This window comes from Leptinotarsa decemlineata, unplaced genomic scaffold (assembly GCF_025532065.1).
Source record: "Leptinotarsa decemlineata unplaced genomic scaffold, Ldec_3_MD MMD2_tig00001064_RagTag_RagTag, whole genome shotgun sequence".
NCBI classification, from domain to species: domain Eukaryota; kingdom Metazoa; phylum Arthropoda; class Insecta; order Coleoptera; family Chrysomelidae; genus Leptinotarsa; species Leptinotarsa decemlineata.
In genome coordinates this window covers 9,578,951-9,596,318 of record NW_027412558.1, presented here as the reverse complement: position 1 = coordinate 9,596,318, position 17,368 = coordinate 9,578,951, and the positions used below count along the sequence as shown (strand labels likewise).

Here is a 17,368-nt window from a genome sequence, read left to right as displayed (position 1 = left end):
AGATAGTCAATGAATTTTACATCACGCACATCCCAAAATACCGAGGCCATAGCCTTTCCAGCCGATTGTTGTGCTTTCGGGCGCTTTGGACGAAGTTCACCAGTTGCTCTCCACTCAGATGACGATCGTTTTGACTCCGAAGTGAAGTAATGGATCCATGTTTCATCCATTGTCACATATCGATGCAAAAATTCCGGTTTGTTATGTTTAAACATGGCCAAACACTGCCCAGAATCTTCAAGACGTTCTTGTTTTTGTTCAGCAGTGAGCTCGCGAGGCACTCATTTTGACCAGAGCTTTCCTACAGTTAAATGCTCATGCAATATAAAATCAACACGTTCTGTCGATATCTTTATAATGACAGCTAACTCACACAACTTTACATTTCGACCACTCAAAAGATTTAGTGGATTTTTTTATGTTTTCTGGTGTTACTGCCTCATTTGGAGGTCCACTGCATTCATCGTTGTCTCTACGACCACGTTTGAAGTCAGCAAACCAACGTTTGATTGTTCTTCTGATGGAGCGGAGTCTTCATAACACTTTTCAACCCTTTGCTTCGCTTGAACGGTTTTTTTTTCCATCAAGAAGCAGTCAAAAATCAAAACATGAAATTGTTTCTGATCCATTGTTTTAAAAATAATGAAAGTAATATCACTCTCAGCACAATAACTCATAAAATTATGAGTAGATCATCATGAAATTTCAACAGCTTTCTTTCGAAGGTTGTTACCAACTGAAAAAGCGATAAATGCAATAAGAGTATTAGGCCCGAGACTTTTCATCCCAGGTAGTATTATCTCGTTCTTGTATCTGTAGAGTAGGGAGGGTAAGTATAGACTCACAACACTTATGCCACATTTGACTCATTGTACATCATCCCGAGGAGTTGTCCTCCTAGGTCATCGTTCATCCTGTCCTTTCCAGGAACGTGAACAGGTCACTAGCAGACATCTCCTTAATATTGGCAGGTGTAGGCCAAGACTTACCGAACACACACTCTCTTTGGCAATCTTGAGGTGTCTCACGGTGACCTCCGCGAAGGTTTTGGAAGGTGTAGCGATATTACTGTCGTTGTGCGACTTCTTCAACTTTGATCCCGCGAATCTTCGCCCGATCTCTCTCATTCTAACTATAGCCAAAGTTCTTGAAAAACTTGTGAAAATACGTCTGACAATTTTCCTAAAACACCACAATATTTTAAGTGAAAGCCAGATTGGTTTTCAAAGCAATAAAAACACGCACGATGCCATCTTTTCGTTTCTTTATGATATTTACTCCAAGTTTAATTCTGGTAGTGTAGCAGCTGCGGTCTTTTATGATATTTCTAAGGCGTTTGATTGCGTTGATCATAAGATCTTGCTAAGAAAAATTCACCAATACGGCTGCACAGAAATGACGCTCAAATGGTTTGAATCTTACCTTTCAGGACGGAGTCAAATTGTAAGAACAACAGGACTTTCATTAATAAAAGGAAATTTTTTGTGGGGTTCCACAAGGATCTGTTTTGGGGCCCATCGAACTCTTATTATCTGTCAGTGACATTGCAAATTTGAACATTTCAGGAAATTTCACTCTTTTAGCTGATGACACGACGATATTGTGGAACAACAAAAACTAAAATGATTTACACAATGCAATATCTACTGATATGAAAACAATCAAGGAGTGGTGTGATGCTAATTTGCTATCCTTCAATGTCACTAAAACAAACATTTTATCATTTAGATATGCTCTTGATGACCTGTCATTCGGTGATAACTTAGTGATCAGGAATGAAATTCCATCTAAATTTATAGGTATTCACATTGACAACAAGCTCAAATCTATTGAGCATATTAAACAACTTGAAAGTAAAATTTGTTCTGGATGTTATGCAGTGAGAGTAACTTCAATACATTTGGGAATCAAAACTGCCAGAACGGTGTATTACGCCCTCGTTGAATCCAACCTACGCTATGGAATACCGTTTTGGGGAGTATGCAATTCATCAGCACTTCTTTCTGTATTAGTACTGCGGAAACGGGCTATCAGGTATATGTGTAAAATTAAACCTCGTGATTCATGCAGACACAAATTCGCTGAACAATAGATTTCAACAGTGATTGCTTTGTTCATTTTGGAAACGGTTTGCCTCATTTACAAAAATATGTCCCTATTTGAGGCTTCATGCCATTCTTATAGCACCCGTTCTACCGCGTTGAAATTGACAATTCCTTTAACAAATTTGGTCAGGAATTCTATTTATTACAATGGGATCAAGATGTTTAATCACTCGCCCTCAGATATAAGACAGGCAAATTTGACCAACAGAATGTTTAGAATAAAAGTAAAAACATGTCTGGATAGACCCTATTATAATTTGCGAGAGTTCTATAATGATAAATTTACGTGACAAAATGTGCATATTTGAATTCAGGTTATATAACATTTTTGTTTTTTTTTGTTTTGATATAAATGTTTGCTGACTGGTTCAATGGGTGTGTTTATTTATGAATATTACTGGAGTTTCTTCCCAACACCAAATCGTTATTTTTACACCTCGACACGTGTTTCGATCGCCAAGTGATCATCTTCAAGAGGTTTTTATCTTCTCTTCCTCTTGAAGATCTTCTCTTGAAGATCTTCCTCTTAAAGTGATCACTTGGTGATCGAAACACGTGTCGAGGTGTAAAAATAACGATTTGGTGTTGGGAAAAAACTCCAGTAATATTCATTACTACACCAAAGGTTCCAAACAGTATATCACAAGTGTTTATTTATGTTATATATAAGTAGATATATATATATATATATATATATATATATATATATATATATATATATATATATATATATATATATATATATATATATATATATATATATATATATATATATATATATATGTCTATAAGTGTTGATAATATTTTTAATCAAGTCTGTACACAACCATGTTGAGACAAAATTTCGATATTGAACTATAGTGTATGTTCTAACTTTACTTTTTTGTAGGTATTTTTATATTCACATTTTATATTTCTATACGTACATTTGTATGTACTTTTCACAAGCTTTGTCCACAAGATTTATTCTTAATGACAATAAAGTATATTATCATTATTCTTGGGTTTTCACTCGTGGAGGTGCACAAGTGGGAGAGCTTTCCTGCAGGGACGCCGGTTCCTTGCCTTTATTCAAGGCGGAGCTCTTGGCGCCCGCCGTAGGAAGTGCCCTTGCTGTTGGAGGTGAGGCTGGACATTGCATCCAGCCTCATTCCAAGCGGTAGATTGGGGAGGACATTTCTGTTCATCCCCAGCCACCGCCTTAGATTGAGGTGAGCACTTCTGTCCAGCCTCGGGATTAGTTTTTGTTTTTGTTGTTTCTGTTGTTTCATTCATGTGTGTTCCCACGAGTAGCAAGGGAAGAGTTGGTCACCTCTGGCAGAGCCCTGTATTTCCAGAGGTAGGCTGATTACCATGAGGTTTCGCCCAGTTCCCCAAGGGGATCGTTCGTGACCGCATATCACCCTGCGGCCATTCAGCTGTCGGCACGATTCCTTACATTTTAGCTTGAGTAGGCAGGTCCATGGTGGCATATTTTGCAAAGGCTTTTGGGGAGTTTTAATTCCCCTCACCCTACTTATTTCTGCCACTGACCAGGAGTCAGGCGACCCCGTCCGTAAGGCCACATTGGCTTCTAGGACAGGGCCTCCAGTCCCATGGCTGTTTCCCTTCCGCAACCTGGGGACGCGCCCGATAGGTAGCCCAACTCATGGGGTATTTTCTGGTCATTTTGTGTTTATGGATGCTTCGTCATGATTCAATATTTCGAATGTTCTCCCAATACTTCATAAAGGCATTTAGAGCTTTGAAAAATTGCGCACATATATGAAACTACGCTTCCAAGCATACCATGACAGGAACAAGTTCTATCCAGAATAGTACATACAATACTCTTACATTTCAGGCAACCTTGATGGTCTGGAACATCAAAGGAAGGTAATTTTCGACTGACTTCGACCATTTGAAAGTGATACTACATGTCAGAACTGCCATATGCATGGCTTTGATGTTCAACTCGATACACCTCGGACTATGTTTTCGAGAAATCTTTCATATCGAGAACCTTACCTTGTGAAATACATGCACTCTTTGATACGGAAGAAACTAATCAAATGAAAGCATTTCAAGTTCTGAAACATTTTCAAAATCCATTTTTTTCGCCATATAGCAGAAAATATTATATATGTCATAATATTATATTGTCATAATTATTATAATTGTCACGTCTATTGAATTAATGTCATTCCTGACTTATTCCGTATTCATCTGGAATAAAAATGGATTTATTTTCACCAAGAAAATGAAAGTTACTCTGGAATTGGGATACTTTGCCACAGCACTGTGTTTAATTCACTTCGGACAGTTATTGTCAACAAGTGGATTCAACAATTCAATTGGAACTTGCGCATTTCATTGAGTATTATTGCACAAAAAGTGTATCGAGTTAGTTCCAATTATTTCAATAAAGTAGATGATGTCATCGAGATCAATTCTCGGATGAATTTATTTCTCTTTTCATTTAACTTCGATTGAACATAATTAACATACATGTCGTTGTAATTAACACACCTTGAAATGTTATAAAAAATCACGAATAAAATATCTTGTACAGTATTCTTTTCCTGCTGAGCATTATTGACTTCATGAATACTTCCAGCGCTGATTATTTTCCAAGGAATTAATCAGATTTTTCTCACACATTCAGTTTAATGTGCTTGAGATACTTCTGATATCATTGTGAATTTTATCTGAAACGCAATGACTCTTTTAATTCTTAAATATATTAAAGAAAAAAGTAATAGAAATTATGAAACAACAACAAAAATTAATTGGCGCTCCGAGGCGACTTCATTGATTCCAGTGGCGCATTTGCTTTTTCAGCTGTAAGAAAACCCGGAAAAACCTGCAGCACCACATCATCTGAATATCTTGGTCTGACAATGTCCTCTCTTTCATAAAACAAAATCTAGGGTGTCTCAAGAGGCTCCAATAGATTCAATGCATCGCCAGAACACTTCGTGACTCGACTATCGTCAAACTTGAACCAGTCCATTTCGTCTTTGACTAAGGCGTAATAATGACCAAATTCAACGCCAGAACCTCAGTGAACAATGACTGCATGAAGATTATAATAGCGGTCTGCTAGATTGAAGTGTTCATCTATTTCGAACCTTCGTAAGAGTTTGGTGCTTCCATCAGAGGTTAAGTCATGTTTGAAGATTATCAGTGTCATTATTAGATTGACTAGTGCCTCAGATATTCTTGTTTTTTTATAACAATCAGTTAATTTGGCGCATCTTTGGCAATACAGTTAAAAGTTCCATTTTCAGATGATTCAACAATAAGCTTTGCACGGACTGGTTATCAGTCACATTAGGAAACTCTAGTTGAAGTTCCGTATATTCTAATATAAATTCGTTGAATGAAAATTTGGTTCTTTTTATTTGTATTCAGTTGAAGAAGAATTAGGTACAACACGATATGGATATAATTTGGATATTTCACTTATTCTTTTTTATAATATTCTTCGTGGCTCTATATTGTATAGATCAATGCGAAAGTCTCTTAGAAACGCAAGAAAGAGAAAAAAATTAGCAACAGCGTGAAATGGGATGAATTTGAGTAGTGAAAAGAGTTTTCTATTATTTCCACTGAAACTAGACCTCCGAATCTCATTAAACAAAATATCCTTCTTTATTGAAATCATTTTGAATGGAATCCCAGGTTGAACAATTTTACTGAATTGGGCATTGTGATGCACTGTTTGGAACCTTTGGTGTAGTAATGAATATTACTGGAGTTTTTTCCCAACACCAAACCGTTGTTTCAACACCTTGACACGTGTTTCGATCACCAAGTGATCATCTTCAAGAAGAAGAATAAATTGTTTATTCTTCCCCTTGAACGGTTTGGTGTTGGGAAAGAACTCCAGTACCTAATATTCAGAATTGGGCATGTTAAACAGAAATTGACTTTCCATTTTCATTCCTACAGAAAATGCTCTGCACCATCTATTTCTGTTATTACAATTATCAGTTTCAATTTAACGGGAAAACCTCAAAATATGCGATCCCTTCAGTCAGCACGAGTCTAAACGATAACAAATAAAAACGAATCATTTATTTGGTTATAACGAGTATATTCCAAGACCATTTATGACATCATCAAATATTCCCAAAGGAATTTTACGCGTTTTCGTCGAGGAGATAAACTTTCATTGGGTAATTTTCACCTTTTTCAAAATATACTGACGCCATCATGAATGCACAATTTGACAAGATTAATTATCTAATTAAGCAAAACGCATTAAAGCACGAACATTTGAACACTGGAGTGACTTGAAATCATATGACTAGGTGGTTGCCCAATTATAAACTTTGTCAATCGTGAGATTCGACAATATGGCTTATTTGTGTAGAAGTTTGTTGATAACAAACCGAAAGGAATAGAAGAGTTTTTTAGTTAGCTTTCTCTTCTTCATCTGATACAAAATATTTAGAAATGTATATAGATTGTTGTCTGAAGTGGAAAAACATTCGCTGGAATTAACAAAAAAATTAAGAAAATGTCCTTATGAGTTCAGACTTCTAAGATATATATTTGAAGTGAAAACTTTATTAATGTTTCATCATGCATCATTTTCCAACATTATGACCGATGGAATCATAGCCAGGGGTGGTGTATATGAAAATTTAATAAAATCTGTAAAGTATATTTACAAGTATGCAAGGAAAATAATTTTTAAAAAACCTTTCAGATTTTCATTAAAAGTTTTATTCAGGAAAAATTTAATTCTAACTCCTAAACAAACATTCTACAAAGTCTATATAAAAAAAACTACTGATATAATTGAACATTAGTATAATAGAAGATCAAAGACCAATGATTTCTAATTGCTAAGTGTAGTCTACATTCGATGCAACAACACTGCATATGTATTGGTTGTGAAATTCCACGATATATTAAAAAGTTGAAATCAACAGCATTAAAAAAAACAGTTAACTAGTTTAGTTATCCGATAATAATTTTTCTTTTCTCTTTTCTTGTCAACGTTTCGAATTTAATTAAATTCTTCTTCAGGGCTCGAAAAGTAGTTTCTTCATGTTAATATTACTATTTTAAAAAGCATTAGATATATTAGATATACTAAAAAAATAAAAAACATTGCAACAGTCAAATTTTTGAGACAACATCAACACAGAACGGCACGAGTTTCATGTCGTTCTGTTTTTTAAATGTATCTAATATGTCTAATGGTTTTTAAAATGGTAATATTAATACGAAGGAACTAATTTTCGAGCCCTGAAGAAGAATTTAGTTAAATCCGAAACGTTGGCAAAAAACAATTGTTTTTTAAAGAAAAAATTGATCTTGTTACCGAACCAATCTTTCTTCATTCAAAAAAACATTACAAATTGGATATTACATGCTACTGAAAAAATTGAAAATGTGCTCACATTAAAATAATTCAATTGAACAGATAATTTATTTCACCCTTATTCATAATAAAACACTATTTTTAGTACATTCCTCCATTTCCATTTGTTTTTTCATGAACAATATCTATTAACAGTTGAGATAATCTTTATTATTCAACTAAGTGTAAACACACATGTTTACACTCAGTAGACTGTGTTAAAATATTATGCATGTACTAACTTTTTTTAATATTCATAGACATTCATTTGATATTGTACATTTGTTAATAAATATTAATTTGAAATTTGAATTTTGAAAAAAAAATTATTTCGTTCGAAATGAACTATTTACAAAGATGTGCAGACCATGTATAGCAGTCACTTTCAGATACAAACTGGAAGAAAAAGCCCTTACGAAACAACTACTTTCACATCAGCTGTTCACTTCGTACTCTATGTAAGTGAAATTTCATATGTAACTCTTTCATATATTATATTGTGTAGCATTCCTATGGATTATATCTAATTAAGTACAAACAAGCTGAACAGGATAAAGTTTTCTTGTAGTTCATTCAATGTTTATGTGAAAGTAGTTGTTTCGAATGTATTTTTTCTTTCGTGTTATTCAACGTTCAAGTTTTTTTTTTATTTATTTCAAGATTAGCGCATTAACCACTAGGGTTATTAGCGCTACGTTACATTTTACATTCCATGATTATTGTATTCAAATTGAATGATATATATTGATATTTGTCAAGAATGATTTGAGATTTTCAATATTACAAGTGTCACTGAGAGTTTCTCGTAGTTCTTTCGGTATTCCGAATTCTATTCTTGCTTCCTGATACTTGGGACAAATTTGAAGAACGTGTTTCACAGTTACTGCTCTATCACATATATCACAAATAGTTTGTTCCTCCCGTGATGAAAGAAAATCGTGCGAAAATTTGGCAATGTGCAATACGAAGTCGACAAAGGATTACCGGATGTTTTCTGGTTTATGGTAGGTGTGTCCGGGGTTTCACGGATGGTTTTATTTCGTTTAGTTTCGAATTCGTCTGGAGGCATTCCCTCTGCTACTAGTTTATTATCATATTCTTGATGTATCTTTTCGTATCAGACGGAGTTATTTTGTTGATTATCCTGGACCTATGATCGTCTATCGCTTCTTTGGCTGCAATATCTGCCTTTTCATTACCAGCGATTCCAATATGCGATCTGTTTTAAAAAATCTGTTTTAAAATCTGTTTTTCCGTTAATCAGCTGCCGCCCCCATACGAACGACAACTCTCAGAAGTTGAGAAACTTGTGCGAGCTAAGGACTAACGAAGTCTTACCTTCTGTTACAATCAGAAATCTATCAGCAGGATGATTTTTCAGAAATTATAATGCCTGTAGTATTGCGAATAGTTCAGCTGTGTATATACATGTAGCTTGGGGAAGTTTGTATTTTAAAGTTTCGTCCGGCGATACAACAGCTGACCCAACTACCTGATCTGTTTTTGAAGCATCGGTGTAGTGGATTACAGGGTTCTCATAAAGGGTTAGTTTTTGTTTGAAAAGTTCAGTAGAATTTGGGAAAGAGTATCATTTTTTTGAAACAGGATCAAGAGGAGTCACATTTAGGAGGATTGATCATTCAAGGAGAAGAGGTAGTTATGGAGTTGGAAAATAATGAAGGAAGTGTATACCCAAATTGTTCTAAATATTTGTTTATCCTTTCGTTAAAAGGAGGGTCCGTTCTTGGATGTCCCGTGAAATTTTGTTTGAAACGACTTGAAAAAACATCATTATATGTACAATGTGTTGGTTTGGTTGCAATAGAAGTAGCATAGGAGATACTCATATATCGTCTACGGTACCTTAGTGGGATTTCATTTGCTTCGCATAGTAAGCTTTCGATTGGGCTTGTTCGATGAGCTCCTAATGGTACTCAAAGGTCTGTACTTTGAACAACGTTTAGTTTTCGGATTGTCGACTGGTTTGCAGAAGCATATGCTATTGCTCCATAGTCGATTCTGGATCTAATAAGGGATCTGTAGAGTCGAATAAGTGTAGTTGTGTCGGCACCCCATGTTGTAGTGGATAGCATCCTCAGCAAACTCAACCCTTCTTGGCACTTTCTGATGAGATAGTGTCTGTGTGATTTCCAGTTTAATTTTTGATCGAAGATCATTCCAAGAAATTTTATTTCTTCAACATATTCCAGATTTTTACCATAGAGTTGTAGTATTGGTCAGTCTCTGATGTGTGTTTTCGAAAAGAGTATTAATTTTATTTTTTCTGAAGAGAAAGTGAGTCCTGTTAATTCAGACTCTAGCTCTAGCTGTTGTAGGTGTTGATGGAGTATTGAACTCATTGTTTCAATATTGTTTAGAATATTGTTTCAATATTAGAAGTAGGTCATCAGCGTAAAGCCGTGCCTTCACTGGTAGTTAGAGATGTTCTATCATCTGGTTGATTGCTATAAGAAATAATGTTACGCTAATAATTAATAGAACCCTGTGGTGTACCATTTTCTTGGGTTCTCAGATTCGATAGTTTCGAAAGTGATTTTTCTTCCACTCTGTATCTGAAAATAACTTTTCTCCTGAAAAAATTCGCCTTTCAATTTGGATAGAAGTGTATTGGAAATACCCAATTCGCAAACTTATCAAAAGTCAGCCTCTCTTTGAACTTTGAACATATTTTTACTACGTATTGCTACGTAGGTGATGATTGATTTTACCAATCAGTCCTTTGTGAAATATGAAGGTGTAACCAGCCTTCACTATGACTAGCATGTTTGAAATTTCCTTCCATATTTTGAATTTTTTGAATTCTGTTTTACTCTTGTCACACTTTTCGTTTGAACGAGGCAATCTTGAATGCTTCTAAATGGACTCATTTCCTTTCGTTACTCATTTACATAAAGAAAAACCGATAACATCAGTCTCTGGGTAGAGAATGTGAAAATCCTATAGGCCATGAACTGTCCAATTTTCACATAACTAACTTTCTCTTATATACGGAAATTCCTCTGAGCTATCAGAAATGTTCAAAGAATATTTTAGACTGAAATGACTTCAAAAATGCATCCTTCAGGTAAACGTAACTTTCTTCATAATCAAGCTGATGTGACACTATAACAGAAGTAAAATGTTGATATGTATTTTGTCTGAAGTCAAATCAGATTGAATAAACTGGAGAAATGAACCTCACTATACCCATCCTACAGAAAAAACAACCCAAACGAAGAAAGATGCGTGATCCAAGTATGATCATTTCGCACATTAGTATCTATTGGGTGAAATAAAGAAGCCTCCTTAAACTGGCAAGATTTAACTGCAATCGGCTGGCGGAATTCAGTGTGTATATAATATCGGTGTGGTCACGTTTCAACGCCTGTGGTATTGATGAAGTTAAACATATTTTCAACGAGTCCTTCAGATAGGGTATTTTTCCAGATGTTTGGAAGGTTGCTAATATGATTCCAATTCCGAAAAAGAATGCACCTACCACGCTCTAAAATTTTCAAGAAAAATGTTTCCCATCAAGTATGAGCTTTTCCTAAAGAAAGTCGAATACTCCCATACAAGCAGTCTGGGTTCCGCAAAAAACACGGAACACAGACTGCCCTCTTGAAAGTAATCGACGATCTTGCGAGATTCAGAGATCAATTAAAAGTCACCATTTTAGTACTGCTTGATCAAAGTTTTCCATTTAGTAAATTTCGATTTACTCATCAGCAAGCTCAAGTTCATAGGATTCGATGACATTTCTGCTAAATGGATGACCAGCTATCTCACAGGCCGATCACAGAGGGTGAAACTGGATGATTACTCATGGTCATTCCTAAAAGAAACAATCTCAGGTGTACCGCAGGAAAGTATTTTAGCACCCTTGATGTTTTCAGTGTTCATTTTTTATTACTCCAATTTCTTATCACATTGATAAGTACATTTAGAAGCAGATGATATACAGCTATATTTGTCTTCTCATAACACCGATAGAGAAAGTTGCGTGGCCAATATAAACACAGATTTGCACAAAACAGTCCTTTACTCGGAGAATCATGGACTGAAAACCAATCCAAATAAAACTTTGGCCTTATGCATAGGGTCTCAAAGTCAAATAGTAGAAACTCAGTGTAACTCTAGATTCACTCTCGATAACGCAGACATTGACTGGGTACACAGTGCTAAAAATCTTGGCGTAACCATGTCTTTCCATGAACATGTGACAAACATTTTCAAAGTATCATTCTTCGAACTCAAATCGCTATATAGATTCAAGTATTAGTTATCAGAAGAAATGAAACTCAGATTAGTTAAAACTCTTATTTACTCCGATATCAAGTATTGTTGTTCGGTGTATTAAATTTTTTTGCCGCAATATAACAAGCCGAGGTTACAACGTATACAAAATGCTTGCATGCGATTCGTATACTGTATACCATATGGTGAACATGTCACACCATTTTTGTTAAAAATGAAGGAGCTAAATGTGGGGTACAGAATCCAATATTTGATAGAATTTTTTTTGTTTAAGTTGCTTCAAACTAAAACACCTAGTTATTTATATGGTTCATTAAGCAGGCATTTTGACATACATATGATCAATTCGAGAATTAACTCATTCAACATACCAAGGCACTGTACTTCCAAATTTAAAGGATGTTTTTCTTATATATCCCCTTCTCATCTGAATGAAATTTTACCACTTTCAAATCATAATATTCATCAATTTGAGAAAGAAATAAAATCACAGATGGTTACTGCTCAGTGCTAATTGAAAAATTTATATATTTCTGAATACGACAATAAAAATTAATTGGCGCTCCGGGGCTAATTTAAAAAAATTAAAATTTAATGTATAGTATAACAATGAAATTGTTAAATTGACCAAAATAATGTTAAGAATATTGAGAGTTATTAGCAACTATATGTTCTATTATTTTTTCTCTTCTGTATCATTGTTATGATAGTAGTAAATGATTATTTTAATAATTATTTTGTTATACTTACTGTATACATTTTGGGAAGGGTGGAAGACAGTCTTTGGCTAACACTTCTCCTTTTATGTATAAATGTATTTTTTATGCATAATAAACGATATATTATGAAAAATAAAATAAAATCTCGGTCGTTCTCTAGTGCGACTCTGTGCATACAGCCTTGTCTAGGGGATCACGTGCACTATGCATGATAATGTTTTGGTGGATGGACAGCGCATAGTTATCCGTTTCTGCAGGTATCTTTCATGTTGTTGAATTTTCCGAATGATACTCAGAATCTGTCAAGGACTTTGTACAACTTTGAGTTGAGAAAATTAATTAATTTTCGAGGTGAAAACCAGCTCACTTTTCTCAAAAACCATGTTTTTCAATGATCTACTTCGTCGAGAGGTATTACCTTTCTAACACTTCTGTACTTCAAATAGGTGTAGGACAAAACAGATCAAAATTTTCTTAAATTTCGCGAGGAAGTAAGACGCAAAAAACCTCACTGGAAGTAGTTTGGTGTTTTATTTACTCAAATAATTAATTCATCGATTCATGAGCTGTGGCAGGTACGTAAAATGACAAATTGTTTTCATTTTTAGATTAAAGGGACCGTAATAAAAAATAATTATTAATTACTCAAACAAAACAGTCGATTCTTTCATATCGCTAAGTGTATCCAAAAATTACTTACCGTTTATCGTGATTTCGCATAAACTCGAATTTGAATATACTCATATATCTGGGCATATCACGTTGGTTTTACACTTGGATAAAACTTGAAACGCATTTCATTCAAATCCATTCTGCATAAAAAATGCTTTTCTTGAAATTTCTCCATTTCATTTTCTCTCAAAGATGGATTTTACGATGAGTATTATTCTCATATATCCCATTTCAAGGAGAGTTTCATTTCCTGCAGAAATACGTGTTTTCTTGAGGGAAATGACTTGGGAAACAAGAATGGATGCAACTTTATATTTCAAAGGAGTCAAGATCCATGAAATTGTTAGTAGTATGTGAAAGAGAATGTGGAAGTAACATTTTTATGCGGATTAGGTTTTGTGAAAAGTTTTTTCGAACTTCACCCCAACAATTCTTCAGTTCGGAAAGCTGTTCAGACAGATGCGATGTTAATCTTCATCAAATGAATACGTTAGTTGCCTTGAGCATTTCACGTACATTATGATTAACTTTACACTATATAATTCAAATTGATATTTTGGAAATGAAAGGAAAAACTTGAACGTGGCTAACCGGACAAATATTGAATCAAGGAAGTTTATTACGAGTAAAAACAATGAAGACAAAGGTGATTCTTGCCATAAAATTTATATTGGCCAAACATAATGAATCTTAACCCAGAGAATAAAGAATCATATGAGTTGTTTCTTGAATGTGAAGAACGATTCCACGTGTTTTTAAAATTTGATTTTCAAGTATTCACTTGAAAATTAATACATTTGAAAATTCTGAAAATTAACTGAATGACCAAATAAAATTGAGTTAGTAAATATTTTCAATTAGTTCATATCCGAACTCAGGTGAAGTTAACATTAAAATCAAGTGGTTAGAAATATGATGGAATTGGCCGATTCTTGAAGAAATCAAAGATTTACGAGGCCTTCCAAAGCGGTCAGGTGCAAAACCAAGCTTCAAGATTCGTCCTAGGTCTTCCATGGCAGCTTTAATGGCAAGGCAACTAGATGATCTTGTGATTCAACACCAGATAGCGCTGTTTCAACCCAAAAAAGTTCCATCATTGGACAGTTGAGTGGTTCAGCCTAGCACTACTGATGGCATCTTGGTGGATCGAAACACCTTTGTCTGCTGTTGTATTACAAGTTCATCAATTCAAGTGTGCCTTTTGGGGTATTTTCACTGTGAATTTTCAAATGTTTCCACAAATTGGTACTGTGCTATATGGACCCAACTTCTGATTTTGGCACAGTTAATAATAATAATAATAATTAGCTGCTCAGGCAGCTGACCAAGCAGCTGATGAACTCCGTTCAGTTTTCGAAACTGAACCAGGTGACCATAACTCTGTCACCGAGTTGGAACCCGTTCAGCAAAAAGCTCATATAAAAGCCGCCTCACTTCTTCGGAAACACAAGAATAACCCAATGCATGGGGTTTTCTTCAAATGACATTGAATATCTTGGCTTATCAAAGCGCCTGACTTTCGCTTTCCTCAGGTTGGGTGGGCTGAAGTCGGAAACTGGAGGTTTATCATGGCTTGCCAGGATGGTGTGTCTTCAACACCTTAGTCTACCGCAGTCGCGTGATGGGTATAGAGGTTTATGGCCTGCCGCGAGGCGTCCAAGACCCTAATGCACTTGCAATCAGCATGTCCAGCATATGTGGTCTCGGCCACCAGAACAAGACGACATTTGTCGTGGAGCTCCTGGCGAGACGAATATCGTCAGAAAAGAGGAGGTGAAACAGATGAATTATCGATATTTTCTCTTCGAATTCCACAAATTCTATCCAGACCACTCTGTCAAGATGTTTGTTCTGATTATTGTAGTCCTTGGTGGAATGATTACTTCTCTATTCTCGAATCATACCGGCTTGCCGCACTAAGGCCGAAAAGATGCAGAAGTCTGTCATTTCGGGCCCAATGATCACTTACCCCACGGTGTGGAAAGTGGTAGTTGGTTGATAATGCTGGCGCGCCCTCCCGAATGTATCGGGGCTTCGAGGGATGGGGCCTGGCCAGCGCATACTACGGGGAAAAATATATCTTCATTCATAATTTTTACAAAAGCATTTGATTGAAGAATAAAAGATACTTCACATAAGTGATGATCAGGCGGGATTCATTTATAAGAGCTGCTTCCAAATCCAACTTCATCAATCAATTTCCCATAACATACACCGAATAAGATGATTCGAGCTAATCTCCGCCATTTTGAATTGCAAACCTGGCGTATTGACTTGTAAACCCAGTTGCACCGTATTACATGAACACAGAAAATTTTACCGAATATGTACAAAATCTGGGAAATTTTTAGGTTTTCTACTCTACACTTTTTGATATTTTTCGACTAATTTCGAAATTTTGCCAGTCATTTGTTTGTTTTTGGCTTTAGATCACTGTCAGACATTTTTTCCACCCCATTCATTTGCAAAACATATCTACGTCGCACTCCATCAACTACGACTTTTTCTACAATTGCTCCAAAAAATATGACTTGAAAAAGTTCTTATTCACTATATGTTTTTTGAAAGATGACATGATTGATTATGCCCTTTCCAGCTATCTGGTTTGAACTTTCTTCTCGGCCTCTTGGCACAATTTTTTGGTGAACGTTTCTCTCATCAGATCCATCTCACATCAAAAACTACTCCATTATAATTTTATTGTTTCTTATCGCTCAGCTGATAGCAACACTTTTAATAATTTCAGAACAAGATTTATGTCATGCTGATTTTTTATGCTGAATTTTTCACACAATCTAATCTTTAGATAACAATAAAGAATTCATGTTTTGTAATAGGTGCATTCTTAATAGGTATAAATCACAGCCTCATTGAAATGAATGGAACATTTAGATTTATTTGTCATTTAATCATATGGAAATGTCTATTAAACTGTTTTTATCATATCAATCAGGTCGTATGTTGCTATTTCACAACTTAATTAATAAATATCTCAACTGCATAAAAGAATGAGCTAGTGATAAAACACATGATATTGTTCTGAAGATTGATTATCTTTTTTATAGTGACATCACCTCTCGAAATGAAACAATCGAAAGTACAACAATTACAGTTTCAAGTGGTGTTACTAATTCGAAAATAATGAAACCACTAGGATTTAATTAAGGAAATATTCGTATGTGATAAATTTCCCAACGCATAGAATGGTCACGGTATTCTTGGCTCAGATCATAAATCATTATTCATATTGATTTTCAGTAGATATGTATCTTATATAATATAATCGGCGATATCATCATTTGAAATATTACTATTCCTACAGGAAAACTTTAATTTTTGAAAAATCTAAATGGAACGAATCAAATATAAAGAGCAAACTGACTTCGACAAAACCGGTAAACGTATAACGGAAGACATAAAATTGTCCCCGTAGGTTCGATAGTAATTGACACTGTCCAATTAAACTCAAGTTCATGTTCCTAATGCAATGACATTACAACGAAATTTTAGACTAATAGTCGAATATCTATCGCCTTATAAGTCCAATAGGTACTGCACTTTCCAAACTAGACTGACACTCCTACGTCGTGGTAATGCTTATATAACCCAATGGAACTATTTGGAAGCTTGTGGAGAGACACGGCATTCTAGAAGTTTCGAGAGGAGGCTGAGCGTGACCTCCACTAATTTCCAGTCGATCGGAGTTATTTTTTTGGGAGGATAATGCACAACAGTATACTAATGAGACTTCTAGAACATTCAGAATGAAGAAGCTGAACACAAATCTGACATAAAAACGAGATATAGGAAAATCTAAAATATCTGAACATATTTCGAATTTGTGTTTCATCGAAAAGAAGATACTTTCATAATGTTGAATAAAACTAATGATATTGTAACGTGATTTATATACGATCATACATAAATAGGAAAAGATATTGAAGTTTCGAATTATAATATCTGATATATTTGTTTTGTTTTATTTTCTATTGTTTTTGTAAAATAAGGTTTGGCGGTCGAAGTCGAAGCTTTGTTTGAAGGTGGTTGACAATGTTTCGTGGTGTATTTCATCAATTCGAACTTCCATTCTCTAATATAATATAAATTGATTTGAAATTCCTGGAAAATATTAGAAAGATTAACCGAAAATAACAATTTTATTTAAACAAAAAAACTGAATTTACAAAGAAATAACATAAAACCACATAACCAAAAAATAAAAATGGAAATATTAATGAAAGCTGGAAATTGAAAATTAT

At 34.8% G+C, this 17,368-nt stretch overlaps 1 long non-coding RNA gene across 1 annotated transcript in view; it reads left to right on the top strand.

Annotated features, from left to right (window-relative positions):
- LOC141482424 (uncharacterized) overlaps positions 1-17,368 on the top strand; it is a 442,404-nt gene that overhangs the window by 178,373 nt on the left and 246,663 nt on the right. The gene's annotated exons all lie outside the window — the stretch shown is intronic.